At 47.1% G+C, this 25,712-nt stretch overlaps 2 non-coding genes and 1 pseudogene across 2 annotated transcripts; 1 reads left to right on the top strand and 2 right to left on the bottom strand.

The window, feature by feature from the left end:
• Nucleotides 1-2,963: 2,963 nt before the first annotated feature.
• On the top strand, nt 2,964-3,035 carry trnaa-ugc (transfer RNA alanine (anticodon UGC)). Its single transcript has one exon. It is a non-coding gene; the product is annotated as a tRNA-Ala (tRNA).
• A 5,516-nt stretch (nt 3,036-8,551) lies between these two features.
• On the bottom strand, nt 8,552-25,688 carry LOC137308880 (zinc finger protein 84-like; annotated as a pseudogene).
• On the bottom strand, nt 10,197-10,270 carry trnat-agu (transfer RNA threonine (anticodon AGU)). Its single transcript has one exon. It is a non-coding gene; the product is annotated as a tRNA-Thr (tRNA).
• Nucleotides 25,689-25,712: the final 24 nt, after the last annotated feature.

Here is a 25,712-nt window from a genome sequence, read left to right as displayed (position 1 = left end):
ACTCACACTGGGGAGAGACCATTCTCCTGCTCTGTGTGTAATAAGAGATTCACTCGGTCATCCCACCTGCTGATACACAGCGAGTTCACACTGGGGAGAGGCCGCTCACCTGCTCCGTGTGAGGGAAGGGATTCACTATTTCATCCAAACTGCTGACACACCAACTTGTTCACACTGGGGAGAGACCTTTTTAATGTTCTGACTGCACGAAGAGCTCTAAATGCAGATACAAATTGTGAAGACATCGACACACTCACGCCAGGGAGAGGCCGTTCACCTGCTCCCTGTGTAAGAAGAGATTTACTCGGTCATCACACCTGCTGAGACACCAGCGAGTTCACTCTGATAAGAGACCTCTGAAATGTTCTGACTGTGAGACGGGCTTTAAAACAAATGATCTGAAACACCAACACACTGACACTGGGGAGAGACTGTTCACCTGCTCCGTGTGTGGGAAGGGATTCACGAATTCATCCCACCTTCTGAGACATCAACTTGTTCACACTATTGAGTGACCTTTTAATGCAGTAACTTTGAGAAGAGCTTTAAAAGCAGAAATGAACTGCTGACACATCAACTCACGCACTTTGTGGTGTTAAAGTAAAATTTAAGCTGTTGGGTTAAAGATAAAAATGACCTTTTTGGCGACTAGTGTGTGTGTGGCTGCGGTCACTGCCCCGAGACCACACTGAAATGTGCCTTGTGCGAACCAGACTACCCATAATTAAAGCTTAAACATAACAAATGATGATTACCAAATGAATGTACTGCTAAACAAAATGGACTCTGCTTAACAAGATGGACCCTGTGAAAAGACATTAAAAAATGCTAACTGAGCACAATGAACTGATAAAAACCACAGAACCAGACTGAAGAGACAAAGACCAGACTGTCTTAAGTTGATAACAGTTGTTTTAATGTGATTGGAGGTCAATTGTTGCTGTGGGGGCCTAATTGGCTAATGTGTCACTAAGCAAGGCTAATAATGTAATAGCTGCTAAATGTCTGTACTTGTAATGTATAAAAGAAGCTCAACGACCATTTTAAAGTTAAGAAGGTGACTGCGTACACTGCGGAGTGTCAAGCTCTTCTCCCAAAGCTTTGTCCAATAAACTGCATGTTGAATCTTTAAGTCTGACTCCGAGTGGTGATTTTCCCACAACAGTGGAGAGACTGTTCACCTGCTCCGTGTGTGGGAAGGGATTCACTCAGTCATCACATGTGCTGAGACACCAGCGAATTCACAAGTGACTGCAGGGGTTGGATTCTGCAGTTAATCACATCCAGGACTGAACTATGGTGTTTAGAGTCAGGAAGAACAACGTGTAAGGATTAACCCATTAACAGATAGAATTTAGTATAATTATAATCAATAGTAGAAGTAGAACAAAATGTACTGTGAATCTATGTATCTATAAATGTAAACTGTACTGTGTATTAATATAGAATGAAGCATGTAACGTGTGTTCAATAAGAAAGTGCTGGTGGGCCGAGAAGGATGCATGATGGTTATTACAGTCAAGTTTGCAGTTAAAACTAAAAGGATGCTGACAACAGTAAAGTGGGAATTAACAGACCTAAGGGAGGAATGTGCTGTAATAGCATAATGTCTAAAAGACATGTAGATAAAGGGACTGAAGGTTCATTAAATCAAGGAGTCACTCAGGCTCAGGCCTCTCTATCTCGAGCCTCCACAAGCCAGTGAGTAGAAGTCTGTTTATACAAACGGTTCTGTGAAGGCTGGCAATGTAAACTCTAAATAAGGTTCTGTTAAGTCTGTAACAACAAGGCACGGATGGGACCAGGAGTTATGCTTGGAATGTAACTTCTGAAGGTTGAGAGACATGAATAATGGTCAGGCTGAGAGATGTGGATGTGAGAGTGAACTGCTCATAAACTGAAAAAGGGAATAAGAAGAGACCTCAAAAGCTGAGGAAGGCGCACAAGATTCTGGCAAGGAAGAAGAGAACTTTTCAGTCAACAGATCGCAAAAAGAGAGAGAGAGAGACCGCACCGCAGTCACTTGGAGGGATAGAGAGAGAGAGAGAGCGCACCGTAGTCACTTGGAGGGACAGAGAGAGAGAGAGAGAGACCGCACCGTCGTCACTTGGAGGGATAGTTACAGAATATAAATTGATTATTTCTCCAGTAAAATGCAGTGAGTGGGGGATAGTTACATAATATAAATTGATTATTTCTCCAGTAAAATGCAGAGTGGAGGATAGTTACATAATATAAATTGATTATTTCACCAGTAAAATGCAGAGTGGGGGATAGTTACATAATATAAATTGATTATTTCACCAGTAAAATGCAGTGAGCGGAGTGCACACCCACCACGGGTGGCCTCATAAAATGAGGACAATCAGTTCTTCTTTCCTTGGTGAGGGGTTTGTGTAATCTGGGGATTTAGTTCAGTGATAGAGCGCATGTTTTGCGTGTGTTGAGGTTCTGGGTTCATCTCTCGAAGTAATTTTTCACCAGAATTACCCACGGAAAGTTGAATGACGCTTTTTGAGCTCAGCGAGTTCCAACTTCTGAGGCTCCACCAGCATTAAATTGTCCCGGAGCGGGACTTCATCTCTCGGTCCCCTCAACAGCTCAACTCAAAGCAGCCGCCGACTGAGGGGAATGTGTGACGGTGCAATATCGAGCGAGCAGTCCCAGCTCTTGTTCCTGTTTGACGCTCTGTCATTCTTCCATCTCACTTTATGATTCAGAGGTTGGATTTCAGCCTTGTCACTGACCATTAGCGATTGGGTTTTTTTTATTTCCGCAGACTTTTTTTTTGGAAAGTTCAAAGTAAAGAGGAGCAGAAACCCCGTGAACTGAAGCAGAGGTTGAACATTGTGAACACGCGGGACCGCTGGGCATCTCGATGTCCTGGAGAGACGGAGCAGAAAGCTCACGGCTTCACTTCTAAAGTGTCTGCTTGTTTATTTCTCAGGTACCTTTTGACCCGTGGGGATGTCGCTCAGTGGAAGAGCGCATGCTTTGCATGTATGAGGTCCCGGGTTCAATCCCCGGCATCTCCAAACAAGTTAAATTTCCAATTTTGGATTCAACTGTGAGAATATCATCTGAGACTCGCCTCACATTTACACACAAGGAGAGACAAGAGTTTCTTCACCTCGCGAAAAACCGAACGCTCCGCACAGAATATCATTCAATGGGAGAGCGCCCACGGTGTTTCAATGGCTCCCATCTCATGGTTGAACAGCTTGCCTAGTGATAGATTATTTCCAGTTTCACAGATTGGGGGGAAGCAGCGGACCGGCGTTCCGACCACAAAGAGGGAAGAATAGTCTGGATGTTGGGAGCTTCTTCTTTTCCCAGAGAGGACTGAGCATCTGGAATGTATGGCCGGCTGGTGCGGTGGGTGCTGACCCTCTCTGGTGCAGTGGGTGCCGACTCTCTCTGGTGCGGTGGGTGCTGACCCTCTCCGGTGTGGTGGGTGCTGACCCTCTCTGGTGTGGTGGGTGCTGACTCTCTCTGGTGTGGTGGGTGCTGACCCTCTCTGGTGTGGTGGGTGCTGACTCTCTCTGGTGTGGTGGGTGCTGACCCTCTCTGGTGCGGTGGGTGCTGACTCTCTCTGGTGTGGTGGGTGCTGACCCTCTCTGGTGTGGTGGGTGCTGACTCTCTCTGGTGCGGTGGGTGCTGACTCTCTCTGGTGTGGTGGGTGCTGACCCTCTCTGGTGCGGTGGGTGCTGACTCTCTCTGGTGCGGTGGGCGCTGACTCTGTCTGGTGCGGTGGGTGCTGACCCTCTCTGGTGCGGCGGGTGCTGACTCTCTCTGGTGTGGTGGGTGCTGACCCTCTCTGGTGTGGTGGGTGCTGACCCTCTCTGGTGCGGTGGGTGCTGACCCTCTCTGGTGTGGTGGGTGCTGACTCTCTCTGGTGCGGTGGGTGCTGACTCTCTCTGGTGCGGTGGGTGCCGACCCTCTCTGGTGTGGTGGGTGCTGACTCTCTCTGGTGCGGTGGGTGCTGACTCTCTCTGGTGCAGTGGGTGCTGACCCTCTCTGGTGCGGTGGGTGCTGACTCTCTCTGGTGCGGTGGGTGCTGACTCTCTCTGGTGCGGTGGGTGCCGACCCTCTCTGGTGTGGTGGGTGCTGACTCTCTCTGGTGCGGTGGGTGCTGACTCTCTCTGGTGCGGTGGGTGCCGACCCTCTCTGGTGCGGTGGGTGCTGACTCTCTCTCCGCCTTTTTTCTGTTTTTTTTCTGGTTTGTAACCGCTCCCAGGAGATTCCATGTTCCCGGTGGGTGGGGCTGGTGGTGTGTGTAGGAAGTGTCCAGTCACAATGCTCCAGGCATGTGGGGCAGGATTGATGAACCAACTGGTCTTTTCCTGCCCGTCATGTCCGTCTGTAACCCCAGCTCGTCAAGGTGTTTTTAGTGAAGTGATCTTTAAACACAAAACCCTCAACTGGGACAAGTCCTGCGTCCGTCTATAGTGAAATGAGATTCAATGCTGTCTGGGCCTCACCTCGTCCTCCTCCTTTTACATTATTATATTGTCCGCACACAGTGATATGTTTGGTTAAGATGAAAATACAAATTATCCGCTCTGGGCTCCTCCAGTCTCTCTGTGTTTCTCTCTCCTCCTAAACTGACTGACTGTCAGATAATAGTAACTGGTGTCCTCTCCATCCCGTTCTCAACACCCAGACAGGACCAGTTACTGAATAAATTCAACACTCACAGACAGTCCAGTGTCAGACAGTTACAGACGGTTTCTCTCCACCTTTCCTTACAGGACTGGCGAATGATGAATGCCCCGTCAGACCGGTTGATAGACAGTAAAAGGGACAGTGACCGTCTCACCAATAGCACCGGAGGTCTGTTCACAGACACAGAATCAGTCTTTCCCTTTCTATCAGTGTGTCTATATTACGCTCAGTAACAGTATCCCGCCTCCTTGTACAGCACTGGGGAGAGAGAAAGACAGACAGACAGAGAGAGACACACAGACAAACAGACACAGTATCAGTCTCACACTTCCCATCAGTGTGTCCGTTTCACACTCAGTAACAATATTCCACCTTCATGTACAGCGCTAGAGAGAGATAAAAACAGACAGGCACAGTATCAGAATTACACTTCCTATCAGTGTCTCTGTATCACTCTCAGTAACAGTATCCCACCTTCATAATCTGTTCAAAAGAGAGAGAGAAACTGACCTGTAATGTCCTGTTCACACAGAGTAACAAATTGGAAAATATTCCATTCCAATTGCTATTCCAAGGTGGAGTGACAGAAGATGCAGTCTCATCTCTCACTGATATTATTTCAGAGACAGACACATTATTAATCCCACTCTCAGGGACAGTGTCACACATTTAACCCTCTCTTGCCTGTTGTCCCCTCTGCAATCTTGCAGCTCAGGGCCGTTCTGTATTACTCTCAGTGACCGAGAGTTTCACTCCGATTGAAATAAACTGGGACTGTTGCTGCCTGATATTAATCCTACACGGTCCCAGCAAATACACCGACTCCCACTTTCCTCCCCCGTTTCTCCAGGATTGGTTTGAGGAATCCTCCCTCCAGTTTCGGAGTCAAACGTTACTTTATCAGTAAGGGAGCCAAGAATGAACAGAACCCATTGGCTCATTCCACAGCCGCTCACTTTATCTCTGAAAGACTCTTTCCCATCAAAAGAGCCCGAGAGAAACAGCAGGGATGGAAACCTCGAGTTTAATAGTTGGAGATTGTAAAGTCAGTCTGGATTCCAGCGTTAGGCACTGGTGGAATCCCATCTGTTTCCCATTCTGGTGCCTGTTCCTGCACTGCCTGTGGAGCCCATTCCCTCTGACCTTTCCCCCAGACCCACTTCCTTTGCTCAGACAGGCGGGAATGGAGAGATCACGGCACCCGGGGGAAGGGAGCAAAGAGCAGCCTCGTTACAGCAGCTCATCGCTCCGGGACCGTGTCCGCAGATGGGCTCAGAGATCGGCATTGAGTCCGGGGGAAGGGCAGGGGGAGTCCGGGGGCTGTTTGTAAGAGGCGGAGTGGATCAGGAACTGGTCCCGGAACATGGAGTGAGAGGGGGGGAAGGGAGAGGTCATTCTCGGGCTGTGTGTGGACAGGGTGTGTCCAGGGGAAGGGAGAGAGAATGGGAAGAACCTGCTATTAAAACCATTGCTGCTTTCTCTCCCCAAACCAGGAGTGAATGGTCCTGGTTTAGTTCCAGTCTCACCCTGTTTATTGTTATTGGACAGTGAAGAGTGGAAACAGAGCCGGACAGTAAGGATGTGGGGAGTTATACAAAGAGCATCTATTGCAGGCAGCAGGTGAGAAGTGTGAAGGACACAATTTAAACAACGGCTGTTTAGTTTCGGGTGGTCCCATTCATGGATCAGTGCAGGGGTTGGGTTGTGTCTGGATGTCACTAAATTGTTGTAAAACAGCCCAACACACCTGGTGTGCAGAAGCTGAGTGCTGCAGTGGAGTCAGACACTGACACTGTTTGTATCACTGGTTTTCATTTGTGGATATTCAAAATGATCATTAGCAGAGATATTAAACTGATAACTACCTCACATGTTCTTGAGTAACGAGAGATAATTTTCTTTCTACAGGCGAATCCATGAATGATCCAGAATGAATGTGATGTTTCCTCCACCCGAGGCACAAGGAGGAGTGCAGCCAGCTCCTTCTCACACACAGGAGGTACATTATCACTCACAGAGCACAGAGACACAGACAGGTCATCAGTTCCACAGTCTCAGACAGTAGAAGTAGTCAGTCCCACACTGATCCCAAGTTCCAGAGACATAATTTCAATCCAACATTCAAACAGAGCGGGTGAGGCAGACACTGTTCCATTTGCCCCTAACTCAGTCCCGCTGACAGGTAGATACAAAAATCCCAGTCCAAAATCACACTCTCAGATTGAAAGGCACTGTGTCAATCTCACAATAGGGCAACATAGCTACGAATTAAATACCAGAGAGAAATCACACATGGTATCCGATTGAAAGGGACAGAATGAATCCCAATAATGTACCTGAGATTCCAATTGAATACTATCCCAGAACTCTCACACACATGACTTTAATACATGAAATATCCATTCGAAAAGTGAACCATTTGCTACAAATTGCAAACAAATCCAAACCTCACGTACAGTATCGATTGAGAAATACTGAAAGATAGTAAACCTGAGAAGCAAATTAGATACCTGTTCAGAATGCACTCGTTGAATGAAATTTAAAGATAGAGTATCAATTCTATTAGTGCAGACTGAGATACACATTATATACCAGTCCAAAAATCTCATACAATATTAGACTGAAAGATACAGTATCAATTCCATTTCTACAGACTGATCTACACATTACAAACCAATTCAAAAATGTTCCTTTATCCGTTTGAAAGATTCATTATCATCCACAATAGTACTCACAGAGATACAGATTTAATAGTAGTCCAAAAAGCACACAAATTATCTGATTAAAACCTCCAACATTAAATCCTAAAGTGTGTCCATATTTACCAATTAAATAAGGAGTAAAACTCTTCAAACATTAAGATATTAAAGCTAAAGTATTGAACGCAATAATGTAATGAGAGAATAATTACGTACAGATACAGAATGAAACTCATATTCAGATACAGTACCAGAGACACACAGACACAGAATGAATCCAACACTCACAGATACAGAAGGAATCCCAAACTCACATACAGTACTTGAGACTGACAGACACAGAGTTAATCCCACACTCTCATCAAGTACCAGGGACTGATAGGTACAGTATGAATCCCACACTAACATGCAGTATGAGTAACTGCATATTTAGGATGAATTCAACTCCCACATACAGTACTGGGGACTGTATATACAGAATGAGTCCCACACTCACATGGAGAAACAGAGACTGACAGATACCAAAAGAATCCCACACTAACACACAGTATGAGAGACTGCATATAAAGAATGAATCACAAACTCTCACACACACTGCTGACAAGATACAGAATCAATCCCAAGTTCACACACAGTATCAGAGACTGACAGATACAGAATGAATCCCACACTCACACACAGTACCAGAGTTTGAGAGATACAGAATGAATCCCACACTCACACACTGTACCAGAGAATGACAGATACAGAATGAATCCCACATTCACACACAGTACCAGAGATTGAGAGATACAGAATGAATCCCACACTCTCACACAGTACCAGAGAATGACAGATAAAGAATGAATCCCACACGCACATACTGTATCAGTGAGTGACAGATACAGAATGAATCCCACACTCGCACAGTACCAGAGAATGACAGATACAGAATGAATCCCACATTCACACACAGTACCAGAGATTGAGATACAGAATGAATCCCACCAAACTATCAGAGAATCAGCACAGACCAGGGATCAGGGCCTTTACCCAGTAAACCATCAGAGAATCAGTGTCCCATGGTGTCCCGTGCGCAATCCTGTCGGAGAAAATTCAGTGCTCCCACCGCCAGGTGGTTCCATTCCCAATCAGGGAATTAACTTTAACACGAGTTATGAACTTAATAAATAATTACATGAAGCTAATTAAACCGTTCGTAGTTGAATGACTGTTTTAATCACCATTAATCAACCGATAACTTTCTCTTTCAGACTGAAGGAGATGCTGACGTGGTTACCGAGAGACAGTCAAAACTTTAATAAGATTTTTGTGCTTTGCATGTGATGAAATTTCATCATTTTACAGACTGCATCTTGAGAGTGGGATTAAAAACTCAGCGCAGCCGTTGTTAAATTTAACATTAACAGGCAATTGTCGCCGTTTATCACAGGAACGCCCGAACCGGTTCTCCGATGAAGATGAAAGTAACACAACGGGGAACATCTAATCCAACACTAAAGGCATCGGGCTGTGATAAAAATCCCCACCGTTTTGCTTTTCCAAAATAAAGGGTGTGACATTTATCCTCTGAAAATAGAAACAGTCTGGTCTCACTCACTGCAGTAACCTCTCTGTCACAGCGAACCAGCTCTCTTACTGCGAGTGTGACCTCCCTTCGGGCCTTTCAGGGGCTTGTCTGTCAAGATGAATTGTGATTTCCGTGAAGCCAATGTTCCATTCCTTTATATGATTCATGTGCCTGATTTCCGACTGCAGGGTAAATGGTGAAATATCAGCCCTGCTCAGCCGGCAATGATCACGGTACATTTTCTTGCAGACAAAGCACACATTGAAACCCTGGAACTTTGAGGCGATGAATCCTGAGGAAAAATATAATAAGGACTCGAATCATCAAACTTTTGCACCACCGAGACAAGCGGAAAAGCCCTCTGCTAAATGTGTAATTCCATGAGCTAAACGTTGAGACTGCAGGAGCCCATATAACAGCTGTCTACTATCAGTTCACTTTTGCAAAATGAATGGTTGAAACTTGCAGGAGTGAAAATCCAACGAGCCGGTCTTCACTCTTAAACCAGCAACTGTGAAGTTAAGAGAAACGTGCCGGAGAAATACTCGATTTCAGCGCGGTGACACTGGGCCAGAGTAAAGCTCAGTTAATATGATCGCCGAGTGGCCAGAGGGTGGATTTGGAATTCCTGAGCGACCGCACTGTGCATTTTCCAGATCTGCTTGGAGCACCAATCCCTTCAATTCATCACTTACAGGGACAATTCGATTCTCGGTTTCTTTTCCCTGAGCTTGGTGAGATCTTAAAAATTGAAAGCGACCAATATCAGAGCTAACCTCATCACCGACATGCTCACAGATACAGAGCGGCCACAATCTGCTTCAGTGAGATGAAAGCCCAGAGTGGTTTCAAGGTCGAATGCAATTGGAAGCAAAGCTCGTTCAATGAAAGTGCAGGTCATTGAGGTGCCTTTAAAGTCCTGATTGTTGGAACTGAACTTCTTCCGAGACCGCGTGAGATTCAGGTGGAGTGATTTGGGGACTTCTTTTCTCTCTTTGCAAAAGTCTGAACCGCAGTTCAAGGATCAAAAGTCTCGTTCCAAATTAGGGCTTCTCCAGGGTATGAACCTCGAATCGAGAATTATACCCCGACCTTAACGAGCCCAGAAACAAGAACGTATCATGGACACATTCTATGAGAGGGCTGTCTGCATAATGAAAAGGCATTTTTGAAAAGACCTCCTGATCAGTTCCATGTTGGATCCTGAACAAAACACAGCACTGTGTGCTTCTCAAATTCACTAAACACCATGAATTACACAAAGGCACCGCTGGGAGTTGAACCCAGAATCTCCTGTTTACTAGACAGGTGCTTTAACCAACTAAGCCACAGAGCCAAGTCATGGTACTGTTTCCCACCTCCTCTCATTAATATCTATCAGCTACACGTCACATTCTGTTGGGGGTTCAGACTGTTTGATCTTTGTCTGTTTCACTTGCCCGTTTCCCTGTGAATCCCGATACTGACTGCGTTTCAAGCTGTGTTTATCTTTCTGTGTCCATCAGTGCTTTGATAGACGAATGAATATTTGTGCTTCTGTTTGTTACTTTAAATAAATTCGGGATGGACAATTCTCGCTCTGACACTGAAGAACTAATTGAGCAAATTTCACAGCGAAGTGTTGTTTATTGTGGTGCTGAAACTAAAAAAAAATCGTAAGAGGAGCAAAGAGGGAAAACGAGAAAAACTTGTGAGTGAAATTAAGGACAACTTTCAAGGTTTTTACACGTATATTAAGAGAAAGAAGGGTGACTAAGAATAACGTGGGCCCTTAAAGACAGATGGAGGTGATATTGTAATTGAAAATCAGGAAATGGCAGAGTTGCTGATACTCACAGAAAAGCATGAGGATAATAAACCAGAGACACGAGGAAAACTGAAAATAAATCAAGGGGATTCAGTGTAAGTAAAATAATGGTATTGGAGAAAACAATTCGACTAAAGATAAACAAATCTCCAGGACCTGATGGTGACCATCCCAGGGGACTAAGGGGAATAGGTGAGGAAATTGTACATGTTTTAGTCATGATCGTTCAAAACTCTCTTGATTCAGGAATTGTTCCATGGATTGAAAAAATTGCCAATGTCATTCTGTTTTATATGAAGGGTAGGAGAGATAAAGCAGGAAATTATAGACCTATTAGTCTGACGTCTGTTGTGGGGAAGTGACCAGAATCTGTTTTCGGGAAAGAATGACTGAGCACTTGGATAAACATGAATTGATCAGAGAGAGCCAGCATGGATTTGTAAAGTGTAAGTCAAGTCTAACGAAACTAGTTGACCGTTTTGAAGATGTAACTAACGTGGTAAATAATGGAGTGTCTATGGGTGTTATGTGTACATTGACTTCCAGAGACATTCGTTAAGGTTTAGCATCAGAGACTGTGAACAGAAATGAGAGCACGTGGAATTTATAGCAACCCATTGACATGGGGAGGGAGTTGGTTTGGAGGTAGGAGACAGAGAGTAGGGTTAATGGGTATGTACTCAAATTGATAGGATTTGATTAGTGGTGTCCCCCAGGGATCTGTATAAATGAGGCAGATAAAGGAATAGAGAGCGGTATATCCAGGTTTGTCGACGACACCAAGTTAGGTGGTGCAGTGAGTAGTGTAGATGGGAGCATAAAGTTATAAAGGGAAATTGAGAGATTCAGTGAGTTGGTAAAACTGTGTCAGATGGAGCTTACATAGAATTACATCGAATGTACATCACAGAAACAGGCAATTCGGCCCAACTAGACTATACCGGTGTTTATGCTGCAGACGAGCCTCCTCCAACCCCTCTTCATCTAACCCGATGAGCAAACCCGAATATTCCTTTCTCCTCCATGTGTTTATCCAGCTTCACCGTAAATGCATCCATGCAATTCGCATTAACTACTCCTTGTGGGAGCGAGCTGCACATTCTAACGACTCTCTGGATAAATATGTTTCTCTTGAATGCCAGATTGGATTTATTGATGACTATTATATTCATGGCCCTAAGTTCTGACGTCCCCACTCCCAAAAGTACAAACACCTTATCTACATCTGACCGATCAAACCCTTGCATAATCTTAAAGTCCCATATCAGGACTTCTATTTTCGATACAAAAGAGCCCCAGACTGTACAAAGTTTCAATCTGGGGAAATGTGAGGCCATCCACTTTGGCCCTAAGCAAGATAAATCAGAGTATTTTCAAAATGGTGAGAAGCCAGGAACTGTGGGTGAGCAGAGATCCTTCGGGAAATCACGAAGAGTTGGCAGACAGGTGCAAAAAATAATTAAAATGGCTAATGGAATGTCGGCCTTTATCTCAAGGGAACTGGAATTCAAAAGGGTGGAAGTTATGTTAGAATTCTATAAACTCTGCTAAGGCCACATTTAGAGTACGGCATTCAGTCCTGGGCACCAGACCTCAGGAAGGATATATTGGCCTTGCAGGAGGTGCAGCGCAGAAAGACCAGAATGATACCGGGGCTAAAATGGTAACATTATGAGGGCAAGTTGTGTGGACAAGGTTTGTATTTCCTCGTGTATAGAGGATTAAGTGGTGATGTAATTCAGGTGTTGAAGGTGATTCAATGATCCAATGGTGGGTGTGTGAGTTGGTGCTGAATCGGTCCCCTTCAGTGAAGAGAGGGTCAGCGGGCGCCTGACAGACACGGCTCGGAACGGGACTCGCTTCTCTCCGGCGGCAGCGGCTGGTTTAGAGAGATCTCTCTGTCTGCTGCTGTTACTCCACCTCCCGCACTCTGGGAGAACCGCGGAGCTCGGTCCTCATTTTTCTCTTATGGATCCGGCTCCATCCGTTTACTGTTGACGGGAGTGCGTCTGATACCAAGTCAGTCAGAAGCGGGTGCAAATCACAACATAGGCACAGGCCCAAGGACTGGGGACTGGTTTGATATTGGGTCCTTTTTAAGGGACCGGCTGTAGAATGTTTGTATAATAATAATGATCAGAATTAACTTTGATACAATGAAGTTTTTTTCAGTTATTTCCCATTTCCACCCTCACCAGTTTTATACAGTAACAGGTAACAATGTTTGAGGGATGTGATGTCCAGTGTTGGTGGAATCAGTGTAATTTAACTTGATACATTGAAGAATCTCTTGTCTATCCCAGGCTCTTACCTTAGGTTTCGACCCTCACCTAGTTTAAAATTGGTCACTCACTGATATAAATAAACCAGTAACAACCCCGAAACCTCAGCGGGGATATTTGTTCCGATACTTAATGATGGTCCCAATTTCCACTGAAATTCTCAATCAGCAAATCCCAGAGGCTGTTTCGGGTTTGACAAACTGTGAAACAGATTGTTTTAAAAGCCGGAAAGAGGGAAAAACTGGTGGTTGATATGAAGTGTTATACATTATCTCTTTCTGTTTCAGATTTACAATTTCTCTTTGTGTGTCACTGACAGGAGAGGCTATAACGGAGCCCAGTGACTGGGTAACAAGCTGCACTGAGTCATTGGCCTGTGTTACAGACCGGCTCGTTGGACCTGCTCATTTCGTGAACTCGCTGGTGTCTCAGCACGTGTGATGACTGAGTGAATCCCTTCCCACACACGGAGCAGGTGAACAGTCTCTCAACCAATGGGCATGCGTTGATGTGTCAGCAGTTCATTTCTGCTTTTAAAGCTCTTCTCACAGTCACTGCATTAAAAGGTCACTCAATAGTGTGAACAAGTTAATGTTTCAGAAGGTGAGATGATCAAGCGAATCTCTTCACACACACGGAGCAGGTGAAAAGTCTCTCCCCAGTGTGAGTGCATCGATGTCTCAGCAGTTCGTTTCTGATTTTACATCTCTTCCCACAGTCAGAACATTTAAAGGTCTCTCAGTGTGAACTCGCTGGTGTTTCAGAAGGTTTGATGACCAAGCGAATCCCTTCCCACACACTGAGCAGGTGAACGGCCTCTCCCCAGTGTGAGTGCGTTGGTGTGTCAGCAGATTAAATTTGCTTTTAAACCTCTTCTCACAGTCAGAACATTTAAAAGGTCTCTCATCGGAGTGAACTCGCTGGTGTGTCAGCAGGATGGATGACTGAGTGTATCTCTTCCCACACACTGAGCAGGTGAACGGCCTCTCCCCAGTGTGGGTACGTTGGTGTCTCAGCAGTTCAATTTTGCTTTTAAACCTCTTCTCACAGTCAGAACATTTAAAAGGTCTCTCATTAGTGTGAACTCGCTGGTGTGTCAGGAGGTGAGATGACTGAGTGAATCCCTTCCCACACACAGAGCAGATGAACGGCCTCTCCCCAGTGTGAGTGCGTTGGTGTTTCAGCAGTTCAATTTTGCTTTTAAACCTCTTCTCACAGTCAGAACATTTAAAAGGCCTCTCCCCAGTGTGAACTCGCTGGTGTGTCAGAAGCTCAGATGAGCGAGTGAATTCCTTCCCACACACAGAGCAGATGAACGGTCTCTCCCCAGTGTGAGTGCGTTGGTGTGTCAGCAGATTACTTTTGCTTTTAAAACTCTTCTCACAGTCAGAACATTTAAAAGATCTCTCATCAGAGTGAACTCGCTGGTGTGTCAGGAGGTGGGATGATCGAGTGAATCCCTTCCCACACATGGAGCAGGTGAACGGCCTCTCTCCAGTGTGAACTCGCTGGTGTGTCAGGAGGAGGGATGACTGAGTGAATCCCTTCCCACACACGGAGCAGGTGAACGGGCTCTCCCCAGTGTGAACTCGCTGGTGTGTCAACAGGGTGGATGACTGAGTGAATCCCTTCCCACACACGGAGCAGGAGAACGGCCTCTCCCCAGTGTGGGTACATTGGTGTGTCAGCAGATTCCTTTTGCATTTAAACCTTTTCTCACAGTCAGAACATTTAAAAGGTCTCTCCCCAGTGTGAACTCGCTGGTGTGTCAACAGGGTGGATGACTGAGTGAATCCCTTCCCACACACGGAGCAGGTGAACGGCCTCTCCCCAGTGTGAGTGCGTTGGTGTATCAGCAGATTAATTTTGCTTTAAAACCTCATCTCACAGTCAGAACATTTAAAAGGTCTCTCATCAGAGTGAACTCGCTGGTGTGTCAGCAGGTTGGATAACTGAGCGAATCCCTTCCCACACACGGAGCAGGTGAACGGCCTCTCCCCAGTGTGACTGTGTCGATGAATTTCCAGCCTGGAGGGGGAATTGAATCCCTTCCCACAGTCCCCACATTTCCACGGTTTCTCCATGGTCCGGGTGACCTTGTGTCTCTCCAGGTTGGACGATCAGTTGAAACCTCGTCCACACACAGAACACGTGTATGATTTCTCCCCTCTGTGAACGGTGCGATGTTTTTTCTGGCTGTGTAACTGGTTAAAGCACTTTCCACAGTCAGTGCACTGGAACACTCTCACTCGGGTGTGTGTGTGTCGGTGCTTTTCCACTCACACTGATGTTTGAAATCTTCTCCCACAGACAGAACAGACAAACATTTCTCCTTCCACATTCAAAGGCCGATGATATTCAGGTCCTGATGAATCGAGTGACTCTGTCAGATCTTGACGTGATCTTTGGTTTGAGTTTCCCTCTGCAAATCCTCCCCTGTAAAAGGAGTTTATAAAAGTTATCACTGTAATTACAGGATAGAAATTCAGATCAGATAACTCGACTTTCTATGGAACACTATTTCCTCTCTCATTACTCAAAGCTGTAAATCCCCGTCCCACACACTCTCCCTCCTCCCTGTGCTGAAATCCGAATCCATCGCATCATCTTTCAGTGGCCCTAAACCATAAGTGAAAGGGTGTGAGAGAGAGTGTGAGTGTGAGTGTGAGAGTGTATGAGTACAGCAGTGGGCTCGGTGTGGAGAATGAAGTGGGGCAGGTGGAGCATGTTTCAGTGGGGCAGCAGTGATCATAATCTCATTAGGTTTAGAACAGTTATGGAAAAGGACAGGGGACAGTCAAATGTGAAAATTCTTAACTGGAGGAGGGCTAATTCCAGTGAGTTCAAAAGGGATCTTGTCCAGGTGGATTGGAATCAAAAATTGGCAGGCAGAACAGTAATTGAACAGTGGGAGGCCTTCAAGGAGGAGTGGGTTTGGGTACAGAGTAGACAGATTCCCACGAGGAGGAAAGGAACAGCATCCAAAGCTAGAGCTCCCTGGATGACTGAAGATATAGAGATCACCATTTCTCCTTCATTTACAGACGCTCCCTGACCGATCGCCATTTCTCCTTCATTTACAGACGCTCCCTGACCCATCACCATTTCTCCATCATTTTCAGACGCTCCCTGACCGATCACCATTTCTCCTTCATTTACAGACGCTCCCTGACCGATCACCATTTCTCCTTCATTTACAGACGCTCCCTGACCGATCACCATTTCTCCTTCATTTACAGACGCTCCCTGACCGATCCCCATTTCTCCTTCATTTACAGACGCTCCCTGACCGATCCCCATTTCCCCTTCATTTCCCGGCGGGTAGTGAGGGGGGGATAATGTTCACTGTTTTATATTCGGGTCTGGGGCCGCACTCGGGGTTTGTAAAGCCTGAGCCTGGGCCTGAGCCCGGACCCGGGCCCCGGGGTTTATTGAGCCTCTTGCTCCGATCCTCTGACCTGCACCGAACGCGCTCCTCCCGCAGCCTCGACTGGCCGCGCATGCTCAGGACACACTGACCGATAATGAGTCACTACTGCGCCTGCGCGCTGGGCTCCACTGATTCAGATAGGGCACAATCTGAACCGCGCTGCATGCTGGGTGATGCAGCCGCCATTGATGATCTTAATATCAGGCCGAAAAACAAAGACATTGGAAGCAGGGAGAGCGCGTTTGCACCAAGGAAAATAAAATAAACTGAAACCCCAGCTCTTTGTGTCATTGAAACCGGCACAAACACACAGCGCAGACGCTCCACCACTTTGGTGAACTCCAGAAAATATTTTTTGGTAACTTTTATTAAATTCGTTTTTTTAAATGTTGCAACCGACGGGTTCAATTCAGGTTTATTTTCGAACTGCACCTCAGGATGTCAGTCTCACCACTAATCCCGCCCTGGTGATTAAGGAGAGTTCCGGACCAATAGGAGGAGCGCAAATTGACTGGAGGGGTGACAGGGTGAGTTGGTCCTCCAACGAATCGGAGTGTGTGAGGGGCGGGAGTTGTGGCATAGAATGGGCGGGTTTAAACCCAGATGTCCCTCATTGTCTGAAACATAATTTTTAAAACCTAATTGATCTTAAACTCCAGGAGACAACTCGACCTTTCTGTTGCGTCTTGAAACAGATCAAACTAGATGAGGTGGAGCAAACATTTCAACATTTGTTAGAAAAGCACATTAATTAAGAACAGCCAACATGGATCATTTGAGATAACTCAAGTCCACTGATAAAGGGAATGTAGTCAACATTGATTGTGAAAGGGTGTTTGGTAAGATGCCGGACAGGAGGCTTGTTGATAAAATTAGTACTTACCGCATTAAAATGAATGAGGCAGTGTGTATCGGAAGTTGTGTGAAGGGCAGAAAACAGAGAGTAGTGGTTAATGGATGTTCTCCAGACTGGAGGGATGTAAACAGTGGTGTCCCCCAGGGTCAGTGTTGGGACCATTGCTAACCTCAATATAGAGAATGATCTGAGCTTGGGTATGTGGGACACAAGGTGAAAATCTCCAGATGACGCCAAAATTGGCAGCGTGGGGAACTGTGAAGAGGAGTCAGTGACTTCATTGTGACGTCCACGGGTTAGTAAATGGACCAGGTCAAGTTTAATGCAGAGAAATGTGACGAGATGCATTTTGAGAGGAAGAAAAATGAGATGAAATGTAAACTAAATGGTCAAAGTTTAAAAGTAGAGCAGCAGAGAGACTTAGGGATGGAAGGTTCTAAATAATGCATTGTCTTATTAATTAACAAGTCTGAGAGTCAGCAACTTTAATACCTCATTAAGAAATATATGAGCAAATTCTCTTTCCTCTACTGTACCAGAGTAAACATGCAAATCCCCCGTGTAGACGAGATCAGCCCTCTGGATGGAACCACGGACTCCCTGAGCTTGATCTCCGGTGTCTCCAGTCCCAACTGCCCCTTACTTCAGTATCCCCTCACTTTTATACCCTGTTGTGATCCATCTCTGTTCCTGAAGCTGGAACTTCCCTAATCTGTGGTTTACAAGGACACATTGCTTGGTTCCCAGCAGTTACTTTTCTTCAGTAGTGTTCTCATGATCCCTGAACTACCCTGCTTAGTGTTAATTAGAATCATAGAAAATTTACAGCACAGAAGGAGGCCATTCAGTCCATTGTGTCCGCGCCAGCCGAAAATGAGCCACCCAGCCTAATCCCACTTTCCAGCACTTGGTCCATAGCCTTGTCGGTCACGGCACTTCAGGTGCATATCCGGGTACCTTTTAAATGAGTTGAGGGTTTCTGCCTCTACCACCCTTTCAGGCAGTGAGTTCCAGACACCTACCAGCCTCTGGGTGAAAAATGTTTTCTCAGCTCCTCAATAATCCTTCCACCAATCACTTTAAATCTATGCCCTGCCCCTTGTTTATTGACCTCTCTGCTCAGGGAAATCGGTCCTTCCTATCCAGCCTATCTCGGCCACACATAAATTTGTACACCTCAATTAAATCAATCCTCAGCCTCCTCAGTTTCAAAGAGAACAATCCCAGCCTATCCAATCTTTCTTCATAGCTAAAATTATCCAGTCCTGGCAACATCCTCGTAAATCTCCCCTGTACCCTCTCCAGTGCAATTACACCCTTCCTGTAATGTGGTGACCAGAACTGTACACAGTACTCAAGTTGTGGGCCTAACCAATGTTTTATACAGTTCCAGCATAACCTCCCTGGTCTTATATTCTATGCCGTGTCTAATAAAGGAAAGAATTCCATTTGCCTTGTTAACCACCTTATCTACCTGTCCTGCTACCTTCAGGGATCTGTGGACATTCATTCCAAGGTCCCTCACTTCTTCTACACCTTTCAGTATCCTCCCATTTATTGTGTGCTCCCTTGCCTTATTTGCCGGTCCCAAATGCATTACCTCACACTTCTCCGGATTAAATTCCAAGCCCTGTTCTGACACAACACACTCCCGACTCCAGCTTTCAGTTGAAAATTAATTTTATTCTTGGAATGAGTTTGTAAAGATTCCCAAAGACTGGAATGGTTTAGACAGGGACAGGGAGAGGCCGCAGTCTCTGGCCACTCACGCAGGGAGCAGGAGGAGGAGAGGCGAGTTTTCGAAGTTTGAGCCGCCCAAACGGTCCAAGTTTCACTCTGTCCCTGCCTCGAACCTCCGAGGGTCGAACTGCTCGGGCTCCGCACCTCCCCTGGGCCTGCAGTGGGCCCACGCCATGCGGTGTTGAAAGACACGGGGAGAGCTGCACTTGCTCGCGGCAGAGAACTTATTAAAAGCACGTAAAGCCCCTGGTCAAGATGGGCATCACACAGCAGGTCTGACTGGCAACCTTCACACGAGCAGCACATTTAAATCAGGGTGTTGGACAGACTGTGAACGGGCACTGATCAAACTGGAGTCTCCAATGTCAGATACAGGCCCCAAATTACCCACCCGGATTCATTGTCAAAACAGTCCAGAACCCTCACATCACATTCTCACAGAGTGTTTGATGCAGCCATTTAACTTGGTGCTGGTGGATCAACACAGAGGGGAAAAGTGAACCCCATTTTGCTCACTGAAACTATTCTGGACTGACTGTCACAAGGACACGGCCCTGCCTTAAATAACTAGTCGAGCTGCTGTGGCCTCACCCAGAGGGAGCAGGACCACCGGGGGCCCTCGGATGATGCGAGGTTTGATAGCGGGGATAATCGCGGCCCGCAGAATGTTAGCCTAAGGTGGGGGTGCGAGGGGCCAGGCCTGGGGGGGGATTGAGGGGTAGGCCCGGGGATCGAGGGGCAGGCCCGGGGGGCGAGGGGCAGGCCCGGGGGGCGAGGGGCAGGCCCGGGGGGGGAGTCGAGGTGGGGGGGCGAGGGTTAGAGGGGAGCAGGGTTCGATCAGAGGACACAGATTTACTGTAATTTTGGAAAGAACCAGATGGGAGAGGAGGAGAATTCTCTCTTTACACAGCGAGTTGTTCTGATCTGGAATGCGCGGCCTGAAAGGGCGGTGGAGGCAGATTGAGTAATAACTTTCAAAAGGGAACTGGACAAATATTTGAAGGGGAGAAATCTGCAGGACCGCGGGGAAAGAGCAGGGGGGAGTGGGACTAATTGGAGAGCTGTTTCAAAGAGCCGGCACAGGCACGATGGGCCGAACGGCCTCCTCCTGTGCTGTACGATCCTATGAGGTTCAAGGTGCAGCGGGGTCAGGGTGGAGCGGCTGTCACCAGCTCTGCCTGATGACCATCAGGTGAAGTCCAACACAGTGAAGGAAATGCAGCCCCCAGTGCACTCTCCCTCCCTGCAGCATTCCTCCAGGAATCCACTCGACACTGTGCAGCATCACACCGGCAAATGAGTTGGAGAGGAACTTCTACAAACGTTAGATTTTTCCCAAAGAAGTTCGGACGTTTGTCTCTCTCTCTCCTGGGGAGCGACGGGGCCGGGTGGAATTAATCCCAGTACCTTCCGAAAACAATCAATCAATCATCGAAAGCTCAGGGCAGCGAACACTATTGGTCCCACCTCCTGATCCAGGGCATGTCTGAGGATACTGATTGTTTCCAGGACTCCCTCAGACTGGTCTGAAACACCGACCGGGGGCCAATTACTGACTGCAATGCTACGAATTAAAACACAACCTACAGTTTAAACATTCAAAGCACCCCATTTAATATAAAGAGACATTATTGTAAATTACCCCCACCCACTGAACACTCTCCAGGCACAGACAGACACACACGGGCCAGCGTTTTACACACACACACACATCGTCGTCACTCAATGAGCTTCTTGGCTTTGAAGAAGCGTCGCAGGTAGAAGACCTGCCAGGTGGCCAGGCCGACGAGGCAGCACATGGAGAAGATGCTGAAATACAGGACACGAGCACTGGTAGACTCTGCACGGAGGGAGGGAGGGAGAGAGAGAGAGAGGGGCCCATCAAACAGGTTGGAGGAGTGGATTCAATCTGCACTAAGATCACTTCACTGAAGGCAGCCCTCCCTCTTCCTTTCAACTTGCTGCCCCGGGCACCGTTTCCCTGCTCCTGGGTCACTGCTGCTCCGAGTCTGGCCTTTGGTCGATGCCTGGGGTCACTCCCTCCCCCGAATCCCCATCCTGGATCCACTCTCGCTAAACAGCTCAGGTGAGAGCAGGGACATGGCAGGCCTTTCATGGGAGCGTCACTCTGTCCACAACTGACACCCTGTCCCTTCCTAACAGGTCAATCCCACCACCTAGAATCTTACAGCACAGGAGGCCTCTCGGCCCATCGTGCCTGTGCTGGCTCTTTGAAAGAGCTGTCCAATTAGTCCCACTGCCCTGCCCTTTCCCCATAGCCCTGCAAATGTTTCCTTTCAGTGTTTATCCAATTCCCTTTTGAAAGTTATTATTAAATCTGCTTCAGGCAGCGCATTCCAGATCATAACTCGCTGCGTAAAATAAAACCCTCATCGCCATCTGGTTCTTTTGCCAATTACCTTAAATCTGTGTCCTCTGGTTACCGACCCTTCTGCCACTGGAAATAGTTTCTCCTCATTTAATCTATTAAAAGTCTTCATAATTTTGAACACCTCTATTAAATCTCCCCGTAACCTTCTCTGCTCTAAAGAGAACAATCCCAGTTTCTCTACATAACTGAAGTCCCTCATCCCTGGTACCATTCCAGTAAATCTCCTCTGCACCCTCTCCAAGGCCTTGACATCCTTCCTAAAGTGTGGCGCCCAGAATTGGACACAATACTCCAGCTGAGGCCTAACCAGTGTTTTAGAAAGGTTTAGTATCACTTCCTTGCTTTCGTACTCGATGCCTCTATTAATAAAGCCCAGGATCCTGCATGCTTTTTTTAACAGCCTTCTCAATTTGTCACTTTCAAGGATTTGTGTCTGTGCACTCCCCAGGTCTCTCTGTTCCTGCATTCCCTTTAAAATTGTACCATTTAGTTTATATTGCCTCTCCTCATTCTTCCTACCAAAATGTATCACTTCACACTTCTCTGCGTTAAATTTCATCTGCCATGTGTCTGCCCATTCCACCAGTCTGTGTCCTCCTGAAGTCTGTTACTATCCTCCACATTGTTTACTACATTTCCGAGTTTCGTATCATCTGCAAAGTTTGAAATACCCTGAATCCCCAAGTGCAAGTCATTAATATATATCAAAAAGAGCAGTGGTCCTAATACTGACCCCTGGGGAACACCACTGTATATTTCCCTCCAGTCTGAAAAACAACCGTTCACCACTACTCTCTGTCCCGTAGCCAATTTTGTAACCATGCAGCCACTGTCCCTTTAATCCCAGGGGCTTCAAATGATCCCTTCTGTCTCTGGACCCCGTTTATACCGTCCTTCCCCAAAAACTTATTCCACAACTCTGCCCTCTGGTGTAGAAAGGTCCCAGCCCTCTGACTCCAACTCCCTGGTTTAGATGAGTGGAGGCCTCCAGCCCATGGAGCACCCCATCTAACGGTCCATGAAAGGACTCTGTGTTTTCCCTCCGCTACCCGACTGAGAGCCTCCCCTCCGGGTGTTCCATCCTGCCCACACTCGCCCCAGTTTGTACACACGTGCTCTTATCCTGCAGTCAAACTTGGAATGAAAATATGCAGAATCTTATCTGCCTCTACAAGGCCCCCTTGTCAGAAGATGGTGAGTTCGAGCCCCACTCCAGAGACTCGAGCACCTAATCCAGGCCGACACTCCCAGTGCAGTACTGAGGGAGTGCCGCACTGTCGGAGGTGCCGTCTTTCCGATGAGACGTTAAACTGAGTCCCTGCCTGCCCCTCTCAGGTGGACGTAAAAGATCCCACGGCCACTAATGGGAGAAGAGCAGAATTCTCTCCTGGGCGTTCTGGCCAATATTTATCCCTCAACCAACGCCACTAAAACACAGATTATCTGGTCATGATCACAACGCTGTTTGTGGGATCTTGCTGTGCACAAGTTGGCTGCCTGTTCCCTGAATTGCAACAGTGACTACACTTCAAAATAGTACATTACTGGCTATAAAGTGATCAGGGACGTCCCGAGGTCGTGGAAGGGGCGAAATAAATGTACGTTTTTTTAAAAACTAAGTCCCTTTGACACTGGGGATCAGTCCTGCCGTCCTTTTAACCCCTGACCCCTGGTACCCAAGCCCGAGACCACCCCTCTTTACTCCGAGGGCTAGTGGAGGGCAGTTGGGGCAAGGGATGCTTTGCCACAAAGTGCCTGAAGCAGAGCCCACTGCATCTTTCACAGGACGACTGGATAACCGTATGAAGCTGAGGCTCGTGCTATGGGGGAGAGAAGGGGAGAGGGGCTTATGTCCCGGGAGGTGGAGGGAGCTAAAACCCACCAACTTCTGACTCGGAGGGGTGAGTGACGCTGACCGAGGAACGAGACAGGGTCCCTGAGACCGAGAGCAGTAAGTGGAGAAGGGGCGGGTGTTGCAGACTGAAGCCTGTGCTGGGCGCTCCTACCATTGGTGTCCCTCATCTCTTCCTCTCGCTGCTTCATGGAGGCAAAGTCATTGACGATCGACTCTGACAGATCCTCCAATCGTCGCAGCTCCACCTCAAGTGGCTTCAGCTTCTCCGCCTTGGCGATCTGGGCAGGGAGAGAGAGAGAGAGACGGTCTGTAAGATCGGACAAAGATGTCGTAAATCCATTGTTGACTTGAGAGACCCACACGACAGAAAGGATATTGAAGCACTGGAGGCGAGGGGAGGGGTTGTAGAGAGGGGCGAGGTTCTTAACACTCCCAATCTTGTTTCTTGATATCACGTGGAGTGAAACAAATTGGCTGAAGACTGGCTTCTGTGATGGTGGGGATATCGGGAGGAGGCAGAGATGGATCATCCACTTGGCACTTCTGGCTAAAGATGGTTGCAAACGCTTCAGCCTTGTCTTTTGCACTCACGTGCTGGACTCTGCCATCATTGAGGATGGGGATGTTTACAGAGCCTCCTCCTCCCGTTAGTTGTTTAATTGTCCACCACCATTCACGACTGGATGTGGCAGGACTGCAGAGCTTTGATCTGATCCATTGGTTGTGGAATCGCTTAGCTCTGTCTAAAGCATGTTGCTTCCACTGTTTACCATGCATGTAGTCCTGTGTTGTAGCTTCACCAGATTGGCACCTCATTTTTAGATACGTCTGGTGGTGCTCCTGGCATGCTCTTCCACACTCCTCATTGAACCAGGGTTGATCCCCTGGCTTGTTGGTAATGGTGGAGTGAGGAAAATGTCGGGCCATGAGGTTACAGATTGAGCTGGAATACAATTCTGCTGCTGCTGCTGATGGCCCACAGCGCCTCATGGATGCCCAGTTTTGAGCTGCTAGATCTGTTCTGAATCTATCCCATTTAGCACGGTGGTAGTGCCACACAACACGTTGGATGGTGTCCTCAGTGCGAAGACGGGTTTTCGTCTCCACGAGGACTGTGCGGTGGTCACTCCTACCAATACTGTCATGGACAGATGCATCTGTGACAGGTCGATTGGTGAGGGCAAAGTCAAGTAGGTTTTTCCCCTCGTGTTGGTTTGCTCATCACCTGCCGCAGGCCCAGTCTGGCAGCTGTGTTGCTAACAGTCCTTTTATACTTGTTTTAACTGTCTGATTCACTTGTTTTATTCCTTATGCCATGTGCATTTGTGTATAGAACTCTTATTTGGGCAACAGACCGACTGGACCACATCTAGAATATACTGTGTGCAGTTTTGGTCTCCTTATTTAAGGACATAATTGCTTTGGAGGCGTTTCAGAGAAGGTTCACTCGACTGATTCCTGGGATGAGGGGGTTATCTTATGAGGAAAGGTTGGACAAGTTGGGCCTGGACACACTGGAGTTTAGAAGAATGAGAGGTGATCTTATTGAAACATATAAGATCGTGAGGAGACTAGAAGGGGCAGATGCTGAGAGGATGTTTCCCCTTGTGGGAGAGACGAGAACTCGGGGACCACAGTTTAAAAATAAATGGTCTCCCATTTAAGACGGAGATGAGGAGAAACTTTTTCTCTCAGAGGGTGGTGAGTCTGTGGAACTCCCTTCCCCAGAGAGCGGTGGAGGCCGGGTCAGTGAATATTTTTAAGGCTGAGTTAGATAGATTCCTGATTAACAGGGGAGTCAAAGGTTATAGTAGATAGACGGGAAAGTAGGGTTGAGGTCACAATCGGATCAGCCATGATCTTATCAAATGGCAGAGGGGCCGAATGGCCTACTCCTGCTCTTAATTCGTAGGTTCTGATGCTGTTTTTCTCACTTCTTAAAAATATCACACTTGTTTTTCATCACTGCTGTATTATTTTTTAATCAGTTATTTTATTATTTCCTGTATTTTTTGATGAACCTGAAGTATTTATATTACCTGTGACACTATTTGTGACCTGGACTTTGCTCTCATCCCTTTTTCTTATCAGTGAGCTATTTTCACTTTTATTATTATTTCTGCCCGAGCCCTCCCCGTACCCCAGGACCCCCCCCTCGGACTCACTCACCCGGGGGCAGGCGGCTCTCGAAGCAGATCTCGAACATGTCGTAGTCGTCAGTGGTGAAGGCGAATTTGCCCTTAGTCGCCTCCTCCTTCGAGTACAGGATGTGTCCGGAGGAGTCCGTCACCTGGGGGAGGGGAAACAGAGAGGTTACACCCTGGCTCCAGCCCGGAACTGTCCCCCACAGCTCCCTCCCCACACCACCCTCCCAATGGTGGAAAGGTACAAAAAGATCATTAAAAAGGATAATGGA

The sequence above is a fragment of the Heptranchias perlo genome, unplaced genomic scaffold (genome assembly GCF_035084215.1).
Source record: "Heptranchias perlo isolate sHepPer1 unplaced genomic scaffold, sHepPer1.hap1 HAP1_SCAFFOLD_1419, whole genome shotgun sequence".
NCBI classification, from domain to species: domain Eukaryota; kingdom Metazoa; phylum Chordata; class Chondrichthyes; order Hexanchiformes; family Hexanchidae; genus Heptranchias; species Heptranchias perlo.
This window is presented reverse-complemented; position numbering and strand designations above follow the sequence as displayed.